Source organism: Lepidothrix coronata, unplaced genomic scaffold (genome assembly GCF_001604755.1).
Source record: "Lepidothrix coronata isolate B3197 unplaced genomic scaffold, Lepidothrix_coronata-1.0 Scaffold97, whole genome shotgun sequence".
Lineage (NCBI taxonomy): Eukaryota > Metazoa > Chordata > Aves > Passeriformes > Pipridae > Lepidothrix > Lepidothrix coronata.
In genome coordinates, this window is record NW_016690277.1 from 1426443 (window position 1) to 1445280 (window position 18838).

The 18838-nt window shown below is 39.8% G+C and overlaps 1 protein-coding gene across 1 annotated transcript in view; it reads right to left on the reverse strand.

Annotated features, from left to right (window-relative positions):
• Positions 1 to 15266: 15266 nt before the first annotated feature.
• IRS1 (insulin receptor substrate 1) overlaps positions 15267 to 18838 on the reverse strand; it is a 53048-nt gene continuing 49476 nt past the window's right edge. Inside the window, exon 2 of the mRNA XM_017822351.1 lies at positions 15267 to 18770. The gene's annotated coding sequence lies outside the window, so the exon portion shown is untranslated. The remainder of the gene's footprint in view (positions 18771 to 18838) is intronic.

Consider the following 18838-nt stretch of genomic DNA (forward strand, 5'->3'; position numbering starts at 1 on the left):
GGCAGACAGTTTTGGTATGAACAGAGAGTAGCAATTCTATTTTGAGCAGTAAAGGAACAAATTTAATCCTCAAGTATCAAGGCAAAGTGTTCCTCCTCAGGAGATAAAAGATCTTTGAAGAAGAAATCAGATAGGGACATTGAAAGAACATCTGAAGTAGGAACAACCATCTCCATGTCCTTTCTGAGAGGTATTTCACTAACTGGCTCTTTAACATCACCACAGATTTCATATTCACCCACGCACTCTTTTCCAGTCCATTGCTATCCCTGACTTGGATAGTTGTTGGGGTTTTTCCCCCCTTTTTTTTAATGCCTTCTTTGAATCTTTGCTGCTGTAATTTAATTCTATTAATTCCTGTTCCTTCTACTGCAGGGATTTTACTCTCTGCAAACATTATACTTCTCTTTGCAGCAGTCTCTTCTGTATTTGAAGACTTTTGTAATTTTCCCCCCTGTCTTTTATTCTCTACACAATCCAAATTGTTTCAGTCTGCCTTCTAGGTTTGTTTCCTAGTCATTTGATCATTCCCACTTTGGAACCTCTCCAATCAGTCCACATCATTCTCAAATCTACCAATCATCTTGGGATGTCCTCTTGGGACATTATTACCACATATGAAACCACGTTTTTCTAGCCAGGTTTTAAAATGACATCTATTAAGCTCAGGGTTGTGTCTTCGGTGCACAGTTAACTTGAGTTATTTGCACTTGAGTTAATACCTCCCTAGTCAGCTTCACATCAGAGTCCCAGGAACAGAGAAGTGAAAGGAATTGCAGGAAATCATCTCCTCCATATCCCACCTCTGAGGCACAATCAACTACCATATATCTACACAGTTTTTTAAATACTCCAGCAGCAAAACCATCATGACCTCCCTGGGCAGCCTTCAGATGAGCCACTCTAAATCCCGTTACCTGTTCATCCCAGGATGTCTCAGGCAGTTGTGTGCCCACCTTACCACATAAAACCAACCAGTTTTCTTACAAGAACGTGATGTGGGACTGTGTTCTAGCTTTTCTTTGAAAAAAGATTCCACTAAATGTACTAGATGGGTAGCACCAGTGCATAGTGGCATGATGATAATTATTTATTGTATTTGTAAGGACAAGATTTTTAAAGTATCATCCAATGATTTACACTCATTCTTAATACTGAATGAGCACCAACTTTCTCTAAATTCTCCATGGCTTCCTCCCCCTCAGCTGCCCTTGCATTTTCCAACCCAGGTAATGCCTTTGCCTTCTTGACATCATCAAGAGATTTCACATTTCTTACAAAGAATGGCAGGTAACTAAACATTTGCAAATTCTTCATATTGTAGGATATTCTATCAAGTCCTGCTGACTATAATCTTTCTTATCTATCAAGTACACCTGACCTATTCCTTTTTTAGTCCTGTTTTTATTAAAATTAACTGGTTTAAGCATCTGGTCATAATTCACCTTTTCTGTGGTGGTTGAAGGGAGAAAGACATCAAATAGATGACCTATTATTTGCTTATTTCCACATTAAGTAATAAACTTCTACTTTCCTCCACCTTGGTTACTCAAGTATTTCCTTGCTGTTCTTCCTTGTTTGGCAGTTACAATTTTAGCCTGAGCTTTCTGACTTTTCCTTACGTGTCCATAAATTCTGTCATAGCAGTCCTCAGCAAGCAGAAGCACACCTTTTCCATCTTTTCCTGCCCTGCTCAGTGTCAGAACCCTTGGTCATCTCTCACTCTGTCCTTGCTTTGGGATTGTTAGCTGAGAGCAGCTGTGCTGCAAACTAACCCTTGCACGGCACAGAGGGGTTGGATTACTGCATGGAATAGCCATGTCAGCTCCAGCTGTGCCCTGTGGGACCAGACAAGCCAGTCAGTTCCAGTGACAACACCATCCTCATGTGAAAGGTTTCTGCACTCGGACAAGAGCTGAGCAGGGGTGAACAGAAGTTATGACTCACAGGTCCTGCACAGTCAAGGCAGGACCTCAGCCCAGTGAGCACTGTGAGAGACACAAGTGAATACCTTCCTTCAACTCTGTTAAAATAAAACAAAAGCAGCCAGGCTGTACAACCAGGCTGCACAGCAGAAACAGAGGCCTCGCTGCCCACTCACATTTGAGCTCTACTGAGAACGAAAAGGGCAAGAAAGTTTGACTCTTTGAAGATTTGGTTGCTCCTTCTTTGCTTTTACACAAGATCCCATGTCACACAGGGTGCACAGGAATGCTCTGGGTGCACAGGAAATCTTCAATCCATCTGTTACATACAAAGGTTTCAGGCAAACCCAGATGAAACACAACAAGGTGTAATAATAATATGGACAGAAGGACCCTACTGATCTGCTTTACAAATGGAAAATACCAAGAAACTAATGTAAATAGGGGCAAGCTGCAAGAAATGTTCTGCAGCCTTATATTAACTATCTAAGAGCATAGCAGGCATTTTGCTGGTAGTTCTGCACTTCACTTAGCTCCTACAGTCATTCAATCCTAACAGCTTCAGTGGAAAGGAAAATGAAATCCTCCAATCCTTAGGGAAAAGTCACAGTTTATCTCTAGAAAGCATGAAGCTGCAAATCTGAAAAGATGCCAAAGTTGACAGTTAACTGCCACATACTACTGAAGTCTTTTTTTCCGCCTTCCTCTTAAACTCTTTCTTCCATTCCCAGGCCAGACTGGAGCTTGGAAGTCAGTGAATGAATTCCACAAGTACTACAGTTTGTACTTTCACCAACAGCTCAAAAGCGGAGGTATCAGATTTCACAGCCCTGTGAGGAGGCTGGCACAGCTTCAAAGCACTTCTGAAATATCTATCACTTTATCCTGAGGAGACAATAGCCTCTCCCAGGGACACTGCAACAGCCCTTCCCTCCAAAAGCTGATTTTGACACACACAGTCTCAGCTTCAGCAAAGTAACACCAACATGTTGGAAATTTCAAGACCTTGTGCCAAGGCAGAAATTACCTGTAAAGCCTGAACCAAATCTGAAAGCATTTGTGATCTCGACATTGCTAAACAGACATCTTGGGCCCGTCACGACTCAAAAATGAGTTGGATTCAAATCCCATACTGGCTTCTACGTGCTAGTCCTGGTGGAAAGCAAGTGCTTTTGACAAGCTTTTTAAGTTACTAAAAATAGCTCTGTACTACATTATCAAACCCACATAATCTTTAATTTTTCTCTTGACTGCAGTTAAATTTTAACAAGACAAAAGGATCAATCCCAGAATTTATAAAGACAGGTCTCATCAAACCTTCCTATCCTGAATTATTTCAGATATAGCCATTTTTGAAAGACATAATTTTCTTCTTTCTCCTTTGTTATTAAGTCAACTTTTCTAGTTTCCTGCATAGATAATACATGCAGAATTTTGTATATTTTTTGATAATCCATTTACAATCAAACCCTTTCACTCCATCTCAAGAATGGTTGCAAATTTCACTTCCTATAGAGGCAAGGGCATGCCAGAGAAATGGATTTTTACTAGGAACAGCAAAATGAAATAAGAAAGAGGAATATAAAAAGAAATATAAATAGATATATAAAAGACAAATAGACATAAATATATCAAGATCAGCAAAACTGACTAAGCAAATACTGCACTGAGAATATCCTTCTAAGCTCCAGGTCAATGGAAAATTCTAATTTACAACTGTATCATGTGCAACAGAGCTGCTACAATTCCAAACATGACAACTGGGTGATATATATCATTTCCCATGTTCCTATATGTCCTAGTATTTCAGTTATTAAATAACAAGCTGAGAAACAGTAACACAGAGACAAGTAACAATAAAGCCGGTGAAAGGATTAGTCAAAATTTGTCAAAGTGTGATGGAAACTATGGGACGAACAAAACATGAGCTGCACTGGTGCTTAGAAACAAACTAAACTCAAACAGCAGAGAATTTGAACCAAGGACAAAATGAAACACTAGACACATTCATGAGGCAGGATGGCACATATTTGGATGATCCTTGACAGAAAAGTTTCCTAAGGGAAAGGGAAAGGCCAGCTGAAAGCACGGCAGTCTAATGCTTTATCATCCCTTCGCCCTCTTCAGAACCTACTGGAACAAACTGTACAGGGAAGAAACAATCCCAGCATTGCTGTTCATCCACAGGTCTCCTTGCTAAAGAACAAAGAGAAACAACAGTTTATCAGGAAAAAGAACATACCCTGATTACTTAATCCCCTTTTATCCCCTTGCTCTGGTGCTCTGCACCTGCACTACTGCAGTGCAATCCAGTCCCTGGGTGACAAACTGTCCACACAGCTTTGCTGCTGCACTGTCCCTCTCACAGCACTGTCTCACCTGAGTGTTTCATGCACAAAAATGAAGGGAAAAGGCTTTTCAGCTGAATTTGCACTGGCTCCATCAGCTTGTGCTGGTTTTTCTCTGTGGGGCTGGCAAGGTTTGGATGCTGAGGAATCTACTCTGCTCTGTCATTCCCACCCACCACCCACATAACTCTATTACAGACTTCAGGTAGATTATGAAAAGTGTTGAAACTGCCTCTCAGAGCCTCAGCCCTTAAGCCACTTAAAAGGAATGAGCTGTTCTTAGACGATGCTACTAAATTTGGGAATCTCCCACCAATACTGAATGCAGAGCTGATAAGCCAAAGATCTAGTTCATCTCTTGCCCCTTCCTTTCCAATAACCTTATCATGAAACCTTTATTTTTTTATAACTTCAAACGCTGCAATGATGCTTCAAGCTAAACTACTCAAACACTTTAAAATAAAGAATCAGCTGTATGTTCTGTGAGGCAGAACAGTCACAAAAGTCAAAGGCAAAATGGAAGAAGACTCTTCTGTGATATAGTTTGCTTTCTCTAACAAGTCCTCAAAAACAGTAATGGGGGTTAAAAAAAAAGAAAAAGGAATTATCCTGAGATAACATTTTAAAAGTAAAAAAAAAAAAGTAGAATTTGAAAACATAGCACATAATAAAGATCAGCCACAAGCCATAGTACTGGCTGCAGTTTAAACTTCTTTAAACTAAGTATGCTGTCTCTTCTCCAGTGTAGGCTCTATGAGCCTGTATATTGTTGAGCAAACTTTTTCCCATGAAACCATTCCCACTCCAGTTCAGGGATAGGCATTATGGTCAACCCATGTTTCTAACAATAATGTTTGGTTTGGCAAGTTGTACCGTGGTTATCTTGGCAAACAGATACTTTAGCCTATGCCATTTATTTGGTCCCAGTACATTTTGAATTATTTTGATGAAACTTCAAGTGTGATATGAAGGAAAAGTCATAGCTAGTAAATCACCTGGAAAGACCCATAAAGGATAGGTCTTGATGGCCTCACCCTGCCAAAGAAACAACATTGGTTTGCTGATCTGTTACAAATTGGAAATGCTTACAATAAAAGCAGGGGGTCTTTTTATTGCAAGAAGGCAAGGAAATATATACAGCAGAAAGAATAGTAATATGACCCCACAGCAATGCTCACCATAGAACAGAAGGATCATAATTCTTAGGAGCAGTCAGCACTTAAGTTCATAAAGTTACTGAGGCGGTTCTCACAGCATTCCCTCTCTCTCTCTCTCTCTCTGTATAAACTGCTATTTATGTGCATGCACATGTATGTGCACAAACACACACTTTTAAATATCTTAAAGGCAAGAGTTCACATCAAGCAGGAGGAGGAGAGCTGTTTCTTTATCAGCACTACCTCCCTTCAACAGAACAAAACAGAAAAAACACTGCAAATGGTAATAAAATAAGAAGACATTTAAATCCTCAAATGATGCATGATAGCTCAAGCAAACATGCTTTTTGCAGTTTTCTTTTATAGGTTTAATGGTGCTGTAAGAATTGCAATATTTTTCCTGAAAATACAAGTTTTTTGCAAATGATATGAATCACTTTTTATAGACCTGAATACCTTAAGAAGTTAGTTTCAGGAGTAGCAACAAATGTCTTGGTTCTCAGAAATAAGCCATAACCTCAGAGCCCAATGTAAAAGACAGCATCTGTCAGTACCTTGCACTTGTGGAAATCCAGCCAGTTCCAAAAAGCTGGAAATAAAGATACTTTCTATGTCTGTCACATCAAAGTAATTTCCAGTTATTTTATAAAAAGCTCACTTGCTTTAAAAACAATAAGTAGAAAATTCACAGTGCTTAGTTGTGATTTCTGTTCACACAGCTTTTCCCCACAAATGTTCAGATGTACCTCTCCAGCTCTAAGCTGTGCTCAATAAGAAGCACAGACATGAAATACCTACTTTTCATCTTCCTCCAACCCAAACACTGACTGCTCAGGAGTTAAGAATAGCAGCAGAAAGCTGAGAGAAAACTAAGAAAAGGAGAGCATTTGAAAGTTAATGCTTGGATTCACAGCATTATCAGAACAGGCTGAATGAAAGCTAATCTTACATATACCTATAGGAAATTTAATTATTTTATTTCCTTAATTGCACATGGAACAGGAACAATTATGCAATGACTACAGTTAAATGTAAATATTTGGCTACTTAATTTCATCAGCATTCTTCAGATATCATCTAAACAGATAGGCAGATTTATATGTGTTTGTTTTTTCCAGAATAGACATCCCTCAAATTAAACAGCAATAGGATTATCTAATTTACTGAGCAGCCTGCTACAGAAACACAAATCATATATGGACCTCTTTTACATGGATAGAGTTCCAGGTGGGTATCACCTGCAGGAAAGTAACTCCAAACTTACCTTGGTTCAGCAGAAATTGTTGAACTGTAGCCCATCTCACAGGTCTACTACTGAAATTGAGCCCTGGGTGAATATTTAACACCCTCTGAAACACAAACAGTTCAACATTTCTTCCAACAGATGAATATCCAACTTTAAACAACATCCTATAGAACATGTGCATCTCAACAGAAATCAAAACATAACTTGAACCCCATACAAAAAACATCACTTTGTGTAATTCACTAATTAATTGATATCTACTAAATACAGATGTGAAGGCTGTTCTGGGATAAAAATAGAACTGAGTTTTCAAGGGTGATTAGTGACTTTTGATTAACTTGCAGTCAGTGCTGTTGGAGCACTTGTTGGTTTTACAGACATACATTCACACACACAGACTTTGTCTGACACAGTCACTCTCATCCTTTCCCCATTTCCTCTTTCCTTACTTCTACAGTTTTACTTAATTCCCTTTTTCCTTCTTTTTGTTTTCTCTTGAATCAGAACACAGCTGCACCTCAGTGTATTTTAGGTCCTTCAAGAAAGAAGAAAACAAGTACAAGGAATTTGCACTAACCTCTGCATAGAGAAACACACTGCTATGGGCACCGTCTTTTCCTTCCAGCAAAGTAGTTTCCCTAAACAAGCTGCACCCCACCAAAGGACTGAAAAAAACACGTCTTAAAAACAAATTAATTAGCTTCCTACAAATTAAATTTTTCTTTTCTGTACTCCTAAATCTTTTATCTATGATTTCCTCTTTAACAATAAAATTCATTAAAGACAAATTACATTTCTGTGGGCATTGATTTGCTGAAGCTTTTGATACAGCCCATTCCGGATGCATTAGCTGATAGGACAGATCCTGCTTGGGAGGCTGCCACGGACTCCAGACAGCTTTTGAAGTGCAGTTATGCAATGGATGCCACAATGTCCGAGTAGGCAAATTATCCGGTCTTTACAACTCAGCTTTTTGGGAGATGGTCAATTCACACGGATCTGGGCTGGTGTCTGTCTATAGACACTGCAGCACTCAGTGGGCACAGCACAGCTCAGTGTGTGCTCAGAAGCTGCTGCACAGCCACCACAGCAGTGGTCATTGGGAGAAGTTCAAAACGCTTTACAAGAATGCTTTGATGCTGTCCAGAGCCGTGCTACTGGCCAGTAGCTAAACTGTAATTATGTGAGCTGGATCACAAAGTCAGGCTTGAGTTGCAAGAATTCCCTTCTCAGCTCACCCGTTCCAGACCCTGATCAAGGCCAATGTACTTTTGGGAAAGTTCAGTTCCAGTGAAAATGTAAGCCTACAGCTGAAAACCTCTGGGGTTCAGTTTTTGTTTTAAAATCTAGGTCAAGTCACTCTGGTAGCAGTGGCAGACTTTCCACACAGGTGGGGATACACTGTACTCAAGGAGGTACAAACAAAGAAATGTTTACGAAAATCTAACTGTATGTGTTAAAAAACAACAAATTAGCATCAATTCATTATAAGCTTTGTGTCTGGTCTGACGACCATCTGTGATGGGGATTTTGTTATGCACCAAAAGAGACCGAGACAGAGCTTTAAACAACTGCCTGGAGCACACAAGCCCTATGTTTATTCCTAGCAACATATTCATAAATAATAAAACTGAAAAAGGATGACTTTGACTGTACAGGCTGCAGGAATTTACTTAGTCATGACATGCTCTGGCTGCCTCTGTGACCAGCCTCATTCCCACTTGTTGTGTTCAGGTACTTTACACCTGAACTGCTTGGGTCAGGGGTGGGTCTCTAACAGCACTCAGCTGTTTCCCACCAAGCAGGGTTGAGTGCACCCACATTCTGGGCCTGGCAGACCCATCACACTGCCCTTCCAAGCACTCCTGCTCCACAGGGAGGGCCAACGGCAGGGTCACAACAGCAGCGACTCCCAGCTCACAGGGTGCACCTTGCTCCTGAGGACACTTCTGCTGAGCAGAGATCAGGTAAAACTAGTCAGGACAGAATCACGTGAGTGAGGTTAAATTCAGCATCCAAGCTCCACTTGGATCATGCTATTTCCATGGGCAAAGATCACAGTCATGGATTTTGTTGGGCTTTTCCCAATCCTTGTCGGCTGTTTTTTAATCCACTGCATCCCTGCATGTCCAAGCTTGAGCCTACCACCCAGCTTTCAGCTCCTTCAAATCTTGCTGGTGGGAGGAAGGGTGACATCTATTCTGCACTCTCCAAACTGGCTCTAAAACAGGGGCTCAACTAAACAATAATTATAAACTCGAATGTGTTTAATTGCTATGTGCCTCAGGATGTTTGTTTATGGAAGCCTGTGCACAACATACTCCCACACCAACCTGTGTACAGTTCCCATTATCAGACAAAAAAACTGGCAGGGAACCACGATTTCTTTCCCCTCACCCCCAAAGAATCATTATGACATTGAACTTACTTTAAGGAGACTCATTTTAAGCCTCACTGTTTAAAGGAAACACAATACAAAGCAACACACTAATATCTTATGGACTGCTTCATAAGGTAAAGAATTATCTTATTAATTCACCACCCTCTCAGAAATTAATGTTTCTTTTTCCTGTCTTAAGAAGTCAGAATACCTTATTGTGTTTGTGTATTTTAGTTCACTCTGCCATACATTACCCTGATTAATTTTGGCAGTGACAAAGTCGGAGAATTTAAAATTATGATCATATGGAAGCATTGCCTTTTCCTGCAGCAAAATCTGCACCCCTGTTTAGGCTCTCCCAACCTTTCATTTCCTGTGAAGGAGCACAGGAGGTAAAACCTGTTTCTGAAGGCACTGCCTTAAGAGTTCGCACAATTTTGGTTTTGAATTATTTTCCTTCACAACAAATGAAAATGCAAACAATGTTACACTTAGAGAGACCACAGTACTGCAGTGGCACCAAACAGCTACTCTACAGGAGGAATTAGACTAGAACACTAAGACTATTCAATCAAAGAAGGTCAATCTAAATTTATCTTTGTCAACCTTAGAAAACAACAGAGAAGAAACCAAGGAATGCAAATACGAGTGATGAGAAATCTCATTCATTTGCTGGGTAAAGTTTGCTTTGAATAAATACGTGAAAAAACTGAAAACAACAAAATGTGTGAAGATGACAAAGGGAGTCTTTAAGCACACTGGACTTGCAATTTGTTTCCTTTGAGTTTCAGTTCTTGTTTCCTTCTCATTATAACTACTGAAATATTTTTAGGGGAAGATTATAATACAATGACAGTTATCTATGTGAATTGTAAGTCTTAACATGGCTTAACTCCTCTTTTTAAGAACTGGCTTTAACTGTATTCAGACTAAGCATGTACACCTCCCGTAACTTCCCAAAATAACTTCTGGCAATCACTGGAGCTAGAAGAGCTGCTGCTTGCTGGAAAGAGACACTTGCAATGTCTACACAAAGATCAAATATAAATTTATTAGAGAGCGCCCATCCGATTGTCTGCTGCAATGCAATCAGTCATTGATTCTTCACTGACAAGCTTTGGAAAGTTGTTTCTACCCTACACACCCCTAAACCTAATAAGCAGCAAAAAAATCCTCAAGGAAACAAAGAAAAACCACCTCAAAAAGCCATCAAATTCATAGAGGTTTCATCACAGCTCTTACTAAAAAATCTCATCTGTTCAGCATCAATTTATATTCCTGTTATATATGACAAACATCCTGCTTAAATAACAAGGCTGTTAAGAAAACTGTCTGACAAATCCACATCACAGTTATGACAACGTTATTTGCTTAGCAAGGACATGTGACTATTTCACAGCAATGGAAGTTTCATTAGGAAACAGTTTCACTGCACTGCCAGCCAGCAAGGTGTGTAACAAACACTGTGGGGAAGAGACCTTGATCTGAACACCAAGTTCACTTGGAATCCCATCAAAAAGGAAGTAGCATGTTCTCTGAGCCGTTAGTCTTCTAGTTTCTTGTTTCTCTTCTTCTAAAGCCAAAGTAAGCTTAATAGGATGCTTTCTCATGCTGGATGGTTCTGCCTTTTGAGTAAAGTTGTTACCTGTGTAATCATGTCCTAAATTGTGTTTATTAAGTAATGTTTAAAAAAACTCCAAACAAATGGTGAGTTCACTTTTTATTTTAAGTGAAATCATTCCACATATCTATTCAGGAACAAAATTATTCAACCAGGTAAAAACCACACAGTATTCTGTCAGGCCATCATTTCCAGCTGAAGATACCTCAGAAGACTGAGTCTTTTAAAACCATAATAATAATAATAATAATTATAAAAACCTTTTTCCACCTCTCCCCCAAAATTACGTTATAAATCCATTTACTCTTCAGTAAAACTGAAGAGGCTGTGGTTTCAGGACGTACTGCCTACTGTGGCAATTTCAAGTTAAGGATTTCACACTTTCCCCTATTCTTGGGTCATTTAAGCCCAAGTCAATTCTGCTCACAGTATGTCTCCAGAAAGTTCTGCTGGCTTGTTGTGGTGTACAGTAGCAGTAGACTGTGCAAGAGGGCAAGGCTTCACTAAGCCAGCACCCTCCTCCAAGATAGCACATAGCAGTCAAAGAACATTCAGGTGCTAAAAGTGCTTCACAGAAAAGAAGAAATCAAAGAAAAAGTTCAGAAAGGCATGAGGAGCTCACCAGCAAGGTGAAGAGATAAGCTCAAGAATAAGAAGCTCCCTCCTTGAAGCATCCATGGGAAGAGGTTTTAGGAGGAAGAAGACTAGCTCACTGTGACTAAAAGAGACTTCTGTTTTGACAGGGCATTGGTGGAGAAGAGCATTGCACCTGCAAGGAAGCTTTGAAGATCTGCATTTCATAGAGCTCCAGCTCTCCCAATGCTGGAAGAACAAGCACAGACTCCCCAAAGCACTTAGACATGTGCATAGAGCTATTCTTAATTTAAGGACACACTTGCTTTAAGCTTCTGTGTTTAGTTTATAGGCTTTGTTTAGTAGAGATCACTTTAATGAACCTTCTTCAGCAGGCATTGCATGGGTCTTCCTGAATAGCAGCAGTCTCCTGAGTCAGGGATACTTATGACTTCCACTAATAGATTACAAAGAAGGGTTTTGAGAACTGCACACCTGGCTTAAACTGCTTGACTTCTGGTGAGAACACCTTGGCTATGCAACAGGTATAACAAAACCCAGAAGTGGAAGGGACTGCTGGACTAAACACAGAATGAAACCTTCCAGCAGCTGAGTTTTTTGACTGAGCAAGATGGTATTAAAGAGAACAGAGGAAGCATTGAAGTGGACACTGAAATCTGGAGAGATAAAAAGGGCTGGATAGTACTACTGTTCTGCAACAACACACTTCATGTAGTTTCTTTACAAAAATTTCTATGTTGTCCAACACGAAGTATTTCTTATTTGTTACTTAATCCTCCTAACAACTCAGTGAAGAAGGTAAAAATCAGTTTCATTTTGTATACACAAAACTAAGGCATAAATCATACTCAGTGATTTACTCATTCATACAATGCTTTCGAAGAGGCAAACCCAAACAGCTCACTCATGTCCCATTGTTAGCTCTAATTTTAAAAATAACATAGCAGCCAGAAGTCTCTTGATCTTTCACATCCATGTGTCATGTTCAGACCCTTCTCCTTATCTTTCACCTCAGATGACAACTCTCTGGATTACTCACATGACTGGGAGATTGGTGATGAGCCAACAGATCACCAGGTCACTTCACACAAAGCCTAACATGGAAGAAACGCAGGCAAACGGCTTCCTGGCAGATTTAGGAAAGGGAATTTCAGCTTACCTGAGGTGGCACCAACAGTGTGGATGAAGGAGATGGACTGCACAGCTGGAGGGAGCTGCATAAACCCCACCAGGGCCACGTTCCTGCAGTCACAGGAGCACTGTGAAGAAGCTGAAATTAATGCAAAAACATGCTCCTGATAAGGGCACGGTGTCAGAATGAGCCACATCAGTGCCATGTGGCTGAGGAAAGCCAGACCTCGTGGTAAAACAGGCTGGGCAGCACAGCAGTGGCTGCTGAGGAGGAGGGACAAGCACACAAAGCCAGGGCATGGGCTTTCAGGCTGCCAGTAATCAGTTACTGAAACCACAGGAGTGTCTAAAGGCTCTTAGAAGACACCAGTTGTTCTCTGAAGTTAGTCATTTAGAGTACAAATAACGACTTTTTGGCCCAGCATGGGCTCAATCCATGTTTTGGACTGAGACTACAACCACAGGACCTGGAATTCACTGTATGTCCGTCAGCATCTTAAAAACAAAAGACAACAACCTGTCCTTGATTTCAGAAGATACAGCCTGAAGAAGAAACAGCGTCAAGTTTGCACTCAGCTCAGCGGACTGCACAGTCAGGATGTGCCAGAAATCTGGGATTCGATGTTGCTGTCAAACTCCTGCCATAATCAAATTTCCAAACAATCGTTTAAAGAAAAACAAAATGATGTTTCAAATTCACCAGCTGAAGGTGAAATAGTAAACTGATAGTTAAAATGACCATTTCTTCTTTCAGTTGATCTTCTAAAAAGTGGAAAACAGAGCACTACCACTGTGATGAGGAAACCCAACAGGACAGTAGTCCTGTCCACAATAACCTGAGCAGCAAAACCCTGACATACCAGGAAGGTTTGGTCATGACACCCAATGGCCAGACAGTGCCAGGTTGATTTTGAAATTAAAAAATAAAAGAAAAGCATGGATTGTGACTGCCATATACAATATATTGCAATGACACAAGCCTTTGGATAGACAGACGGGAACAGAGCTATAAGTCAGAACTTTTCTTCTTCAAAAATTACTGGTAAAAATATCAAAGATATTATCTGGCATTTTAAATTTTTTATCAGTTCTGTAGCAGCATTTCTGCTTTAATGGTTTTTCCTTGCAACACTCTATCTTCTACAAACACAAGTAGGCGAGTTCTACAGGTCTTTTTCCTCTAAATAACCAGCACTTCAATGTCTATAGATAGAAGTAGGGCCCATGAGTGGCTGAAAAAGTAGAACCATTTTATCAAGCCATGACACAGTATAACTCCACTTCCTCGTTCTGATTCAATATAGTTTATCTGCCTATAGATAACTTGATTTCTCTGAGATGTATCCAACTTATTCGATCTACAGAAGGCACATTGGTTTTATTTCATTCTCTTGCTGTCCATCTCCAAATACAACTGTCAAGTATCCTAATACAGCAGAAATGGGAGCTTTGGGAATCCTTGAAGCCAGAGAGATACCACCAAGCAGAGCCCTTCCATAGGTTGTGCAGCATTAGGGGGATTTCCCAGTAGTTACTTTTCCATGGCCCTCGGGTTCCAAGTTCCAATTTTCAAACCATTTACCAATTGAGATCAGGAGTCCAGAACAGCACAGAACCTTTTACAAAAAAAACATGTCCCCAGCAAGCTTTGCAGGGCAGAAAGTGCTTGAGTTCTCCCTCCATCCTTCCCTCTGAGAGGCCTTGTGCCCAGTTTTAGTGTCTCATAGTAGACATGCAGTTCTTGGGTTGTTCTGTAACATCTGAGCCTGCCCATTGCAGGCACACATTAACATTTGGTTATTCCACTACTGCTATGCCAAATGTAGAACCCAACTTCCTACCTGGAAGTATTTAAATACTGAAGTTAGCATAACTCCTGCATTCCCAAGCAGTCACTGATTACTCTTCACCTTTTCCTAATTCCTTAGGTATCAATGTTCTTTCAGAATATACATCTGTAAGTCACAGATTCCTCATGTCATCTTTTTGGAAAATAGCATCACATAAAGATACAAAAGCAAAGGAGCTTTTCTACAAACTGAAAGTCCTGAACTTTTTTCCACCTCCACTCTTTTCCATTCTCCATATGGGCACCTGGTAAGTTCACAAACAACTTATTTATGGTATCTTTTAAAGTCAAGCTCAACAAAAACATTAATAGTCAGACAAAAACAAGGTGAACTGGAGAAGGGTGAACACCATCACTTTACACCAGTCTCAAGGTTTGCAGGCTGAAAAAACCAAAATACACAAACAAAAAAACAACCAAAAAAAAAAATCAGCTGCACCCAAAGATGGGTTGGAGGTCACACAGGAGATGGACAAATATTTTCCCTAACTTCATTATTTTCAGTATTGTTTCTTTAACCTAAGCTAGCTTTGGTGAATTAAGTTGCAGAGCAAGGGCTCAAACATCTACCCAGATTGCTTCAATTAGCAGTTGACATGCAGTGCTTAGGCTGCTACTAAGTGCTAGACCCAGCTAATCATTCCAAAAACAATCCTGAAGGCTGCTCATCCTGCTGCATCCACCCATGGCCACGGAGCTCTGTGCCTGAAATACAGCACACGCTGGTGGGACCCTTTCAAGCACAGTCTGCTCATTACCCGGCCCCTGAGTGCAACAGGGGCATGAAAACAGCTCCAGCTGAAAGTCAGCTGGTAGCAAGATGGACACGGTGCTTAGTTCTTAAATATGCAGAAAGTAAGGCTACAGCACTAGAATAAGCTTATAAATGTGGCCTGAGTTTCCTTTTTTTTCTCTCTGAATTTGTACTTTTGCTGGAAAAAAACCCAAAACAACACTAGGGAAGACATATGACATTTTTAAATACTAAGTAAAGAGGTTAATAGCAAAGACTAGAAGGACAAAGATTTATTTAGAGTTCCACAACATACACATCAACTCAGAATCAAACTGAATTTGAACACAGCAATCCTTGCAAAACCCCAAGTGTGTAAATGTTCCTTGTTCTCCTAGAGACAGGTTCAAATGGTTTTTCCAACCCCATTCATTTTCAACCAATAGCACTAATAAATGCATTCAGTACAGAGTTATTGAAAACTGAAGCTATCCCAGTAACAGAGCCAGAAACACCCAGAGCCAAATAACAACCAGAAACTCCCATTTGAAAAAAAACACAAATGCAAAATAAACTCCTAAGCATCTGAGTTTTATCAGCACCTGATACCAGCTGATCTAGGACTGATCCCATGTGCTCATTTTCAAACTTAAAGAAATGACAATCTGTTCTGTGGCAGACAGCACAAAAGACTTCATAAAAGGATAAGATAGTATAGTACTGTATTTTTGAGGCATTTATGCTTTCACTAAAAAGGGTTTGGTTCATAATGGTCTGTTTAATAAAGTTTTTAATTTATAAGAATAAAAATCTATGCAATAACCAAGAGTTTCAGGTTTGGTTATGAATGCATTTTGCTTCAAAAATCTTTTCAAAACATTTGCTGAACAGGCATGTTTAACTTTACTTAGGAAAAAATAACAATTAGTATAAACATCTTTAACATCTTTAAGCTGCTTCTCTGGCTGTGTGTTACTATTAACATGAATGGAAACCCGTCACATCAGCACTATCCTCCCCCTACCATTCCCTTTCCTAATGACCACTGTGAATGCATACAATTTTTCAGAATTCCTGTTTTATGAACAAAATTTGCTCATAGATGTATCATTGTGAAATACTCCTACCAGGATTAAATACTGCCTTTTAAAACTTAACAGGAGCTTCCAGCACCTCCAAACTTGTGATTTCAGTAATTGCCAGTCTGCAAATTACCTGGAACAATGCAAAGCACAATGGACATTAAATAATTTTCTATTCAAGGCACTTTAACACAAGCTAATATTTAGCAACCAAATCAACACAGTGAACATTTAATTTAATTCATTAAGCTGGAGAAGACTGTGGGCAAAGAGGTTGGAGATGAGTTGTTTTAATGTTTTTACTTCTGAACACACACGCTTCCATTGCAACTAAACCCCACTTGAAAAAAAAGAAAGGAACAAAAAAAGAAGGCTCAAGATAAAATGGGTAAATTACAAATTTAAATACTGGTCTGATGCATGTGGCTTTCTTTTTAAAGCAAGTGCTGCCTTCTTAGATATTAATGGTTCTTTGAAAAAATCCACATCAATGCTCATCAAGAGTAACAGGTGAGTTACTCCAGATCAAACTGCCCCCTCCTTCATAAAAAAGAAGCAAAGTCTCTTGTCTGCTCCTGCTGGGTATCAGCCTCTTTGGGAGGAGACTGTTCTCTCAGCAAGGGCCAAGATTTCCCAAGGCAGCACTTGGGCAGGTGCAGGTCCCTCTCAGGCTGCAGCCTCCTCATGCAGCAACATCCTCACACTGCCAGCACCACTCCTCCTGCAGCTGCTCCCAGTGATCTGCAATGATTCAAGTATTCTTAAGCTGCAAGTCCTTTCTTAAGTGAATATTCTGACTTGACAGGGTCGAAGTGGTTTTATAGGTGCAATAACACCAGCAGATCCAGGGGAATGGTTTGCCTCCAGCCAAAGGAGAGGTGAAAAGCAGCTGTGCAATGGCCCCTCGGTCTATACTGCAGCCAGAAGTGGACACTGCATTAACCACAGACATCATAAACATCTCAGCGGGAAGAAACTCCCTCTTTGAGGGTCTGACAGCCTTCCTGCAGGGAGAGCTGGTGCTGTGAATGCCTGCCTGTTCCTGATAACAACAATTCTGTTGAATGTGCACTGGTCCATGGAGTTGCTTCGCAGAAGCAGGAGGGACCAACAGGGACCTGACACGGCTTCAAGTTCAATTATCACTTCAACAACATTTTACTTGAAAATCCATGATCTCAGTACTTTTCCAGTCCCCAAAAGAATTAAGACTCTGCAAGTGCAATGTACAAAAGAATTTCTATCTGCATAAAACCAGAGTGGTGCAAAGGAGAGTCACAGAAGAATTCTTCCTCATCCTTCCTCTTGCACTGATTTCCAGACAATCAGCTGAGCCATTCTTTTTAGATTTTCTGCTGAAGTCTTGCTATGGCTTCCAAGTGATTTCACTTGCTGTGAGCTCTTCCACTAACTTCAGTGGAAGGAGGGCTGTATCCTGAAGATTCTCCAGAGAACTGAAACAAGGGCTTTAGTGAAATAATGCAAGGAAGCATACTCCTTACTACACCTAATTACACTTGACTTCATTCTTAAGCTATGGAGGTCCACAGATGTTCTCAATGACACACAGAAACCTGAAGGGACAATTTGAGTTGAGACAGCTTACCAAGAAAACAAAAAAAACCCAAAAACTACTACAGCAGATAAAACAGTATCTAGTTTATTACATATAGAAAGAGATTTCCAGAATTTACAAACACCCACATTTTCATTCCAGGGAAAGAGTCAATTTGAAAAGTTCACCCTTTTTTTGTTTTCATTTTGTTTTGTGGTTTTCTGTTGGTTGTTTTTTTTCTTTTTCTTCTTTACAATATATACAATGGAAGACTTTGATTTCCTTTTTCTGATTTTTTGTTGGTTCCTGTGCAATTGATGAATTCGAGTCGACACTTGTAAATACCATGTACAGTAACGTTTGTCTTCATTGTAGTTAATACAGACTATTATTTTACAAGGAGTACAAAATTATTTTTCTTTTGGAAAGAATTCAACTCAACATCAGGGTTATCTTACAACTGATAGTATCAGTAAATATGACTGTACAATCAAGGCCCAGGGACCAATGACTCATATTATATTATTTTCTGAATTACAATCTTAAAACAAGAATAGTACCCTACTCTATTCTTAGAAGCCTTGTTTTAAGCAGGTTTCCCACTCTGTTTACAACAGAATATAGTATACCTCAGTTCCACATCAAAAAAGATGTGCTGTAGGAAAAGTTACATTTTAATTAAAAAAGTACATGTATAAATCAAAAACTATGTTAAATATTTAATACTCTTCAACCAACATTAAGTTTTGTATGTAATAATTTACAATGATGATTTGTCATACAGGTTTTCAGCAGCAAATGAAGTTGTGTAAATGTGCTAGTAAAATACCCATTCTCACCATGACACAGTGGTGGGCACATCAGTTCATGTGGCCAGCTAAGTCCTTATGGTAGAGGATGAAGTAAGAGAGACTCGTTGTCCAGGTGTCACAGTGCTTCTGCTTGGCACAACACAGGATGTGCAGCTCAGTCAACTAACTCCTGAGGTTTGTGTAAAGTAAACAAACTGAACTGGATGCATCGTACCCATTTACAGAGGAAGAGGAGGAGGAGGAGGTGAGGTCCTAGTTGTGATAGCATGAAACATTTATAGTCTTGATACCCATGAGTTTAAAAGAAGGATTTGTTGAGGTTGTGTAGGTCATCGTTCTGAAATTGAAAGAGAAAGAAAATTAGCATCATGGGGATTTTAAAAGCTTTTTTGCAATTATTTCTCT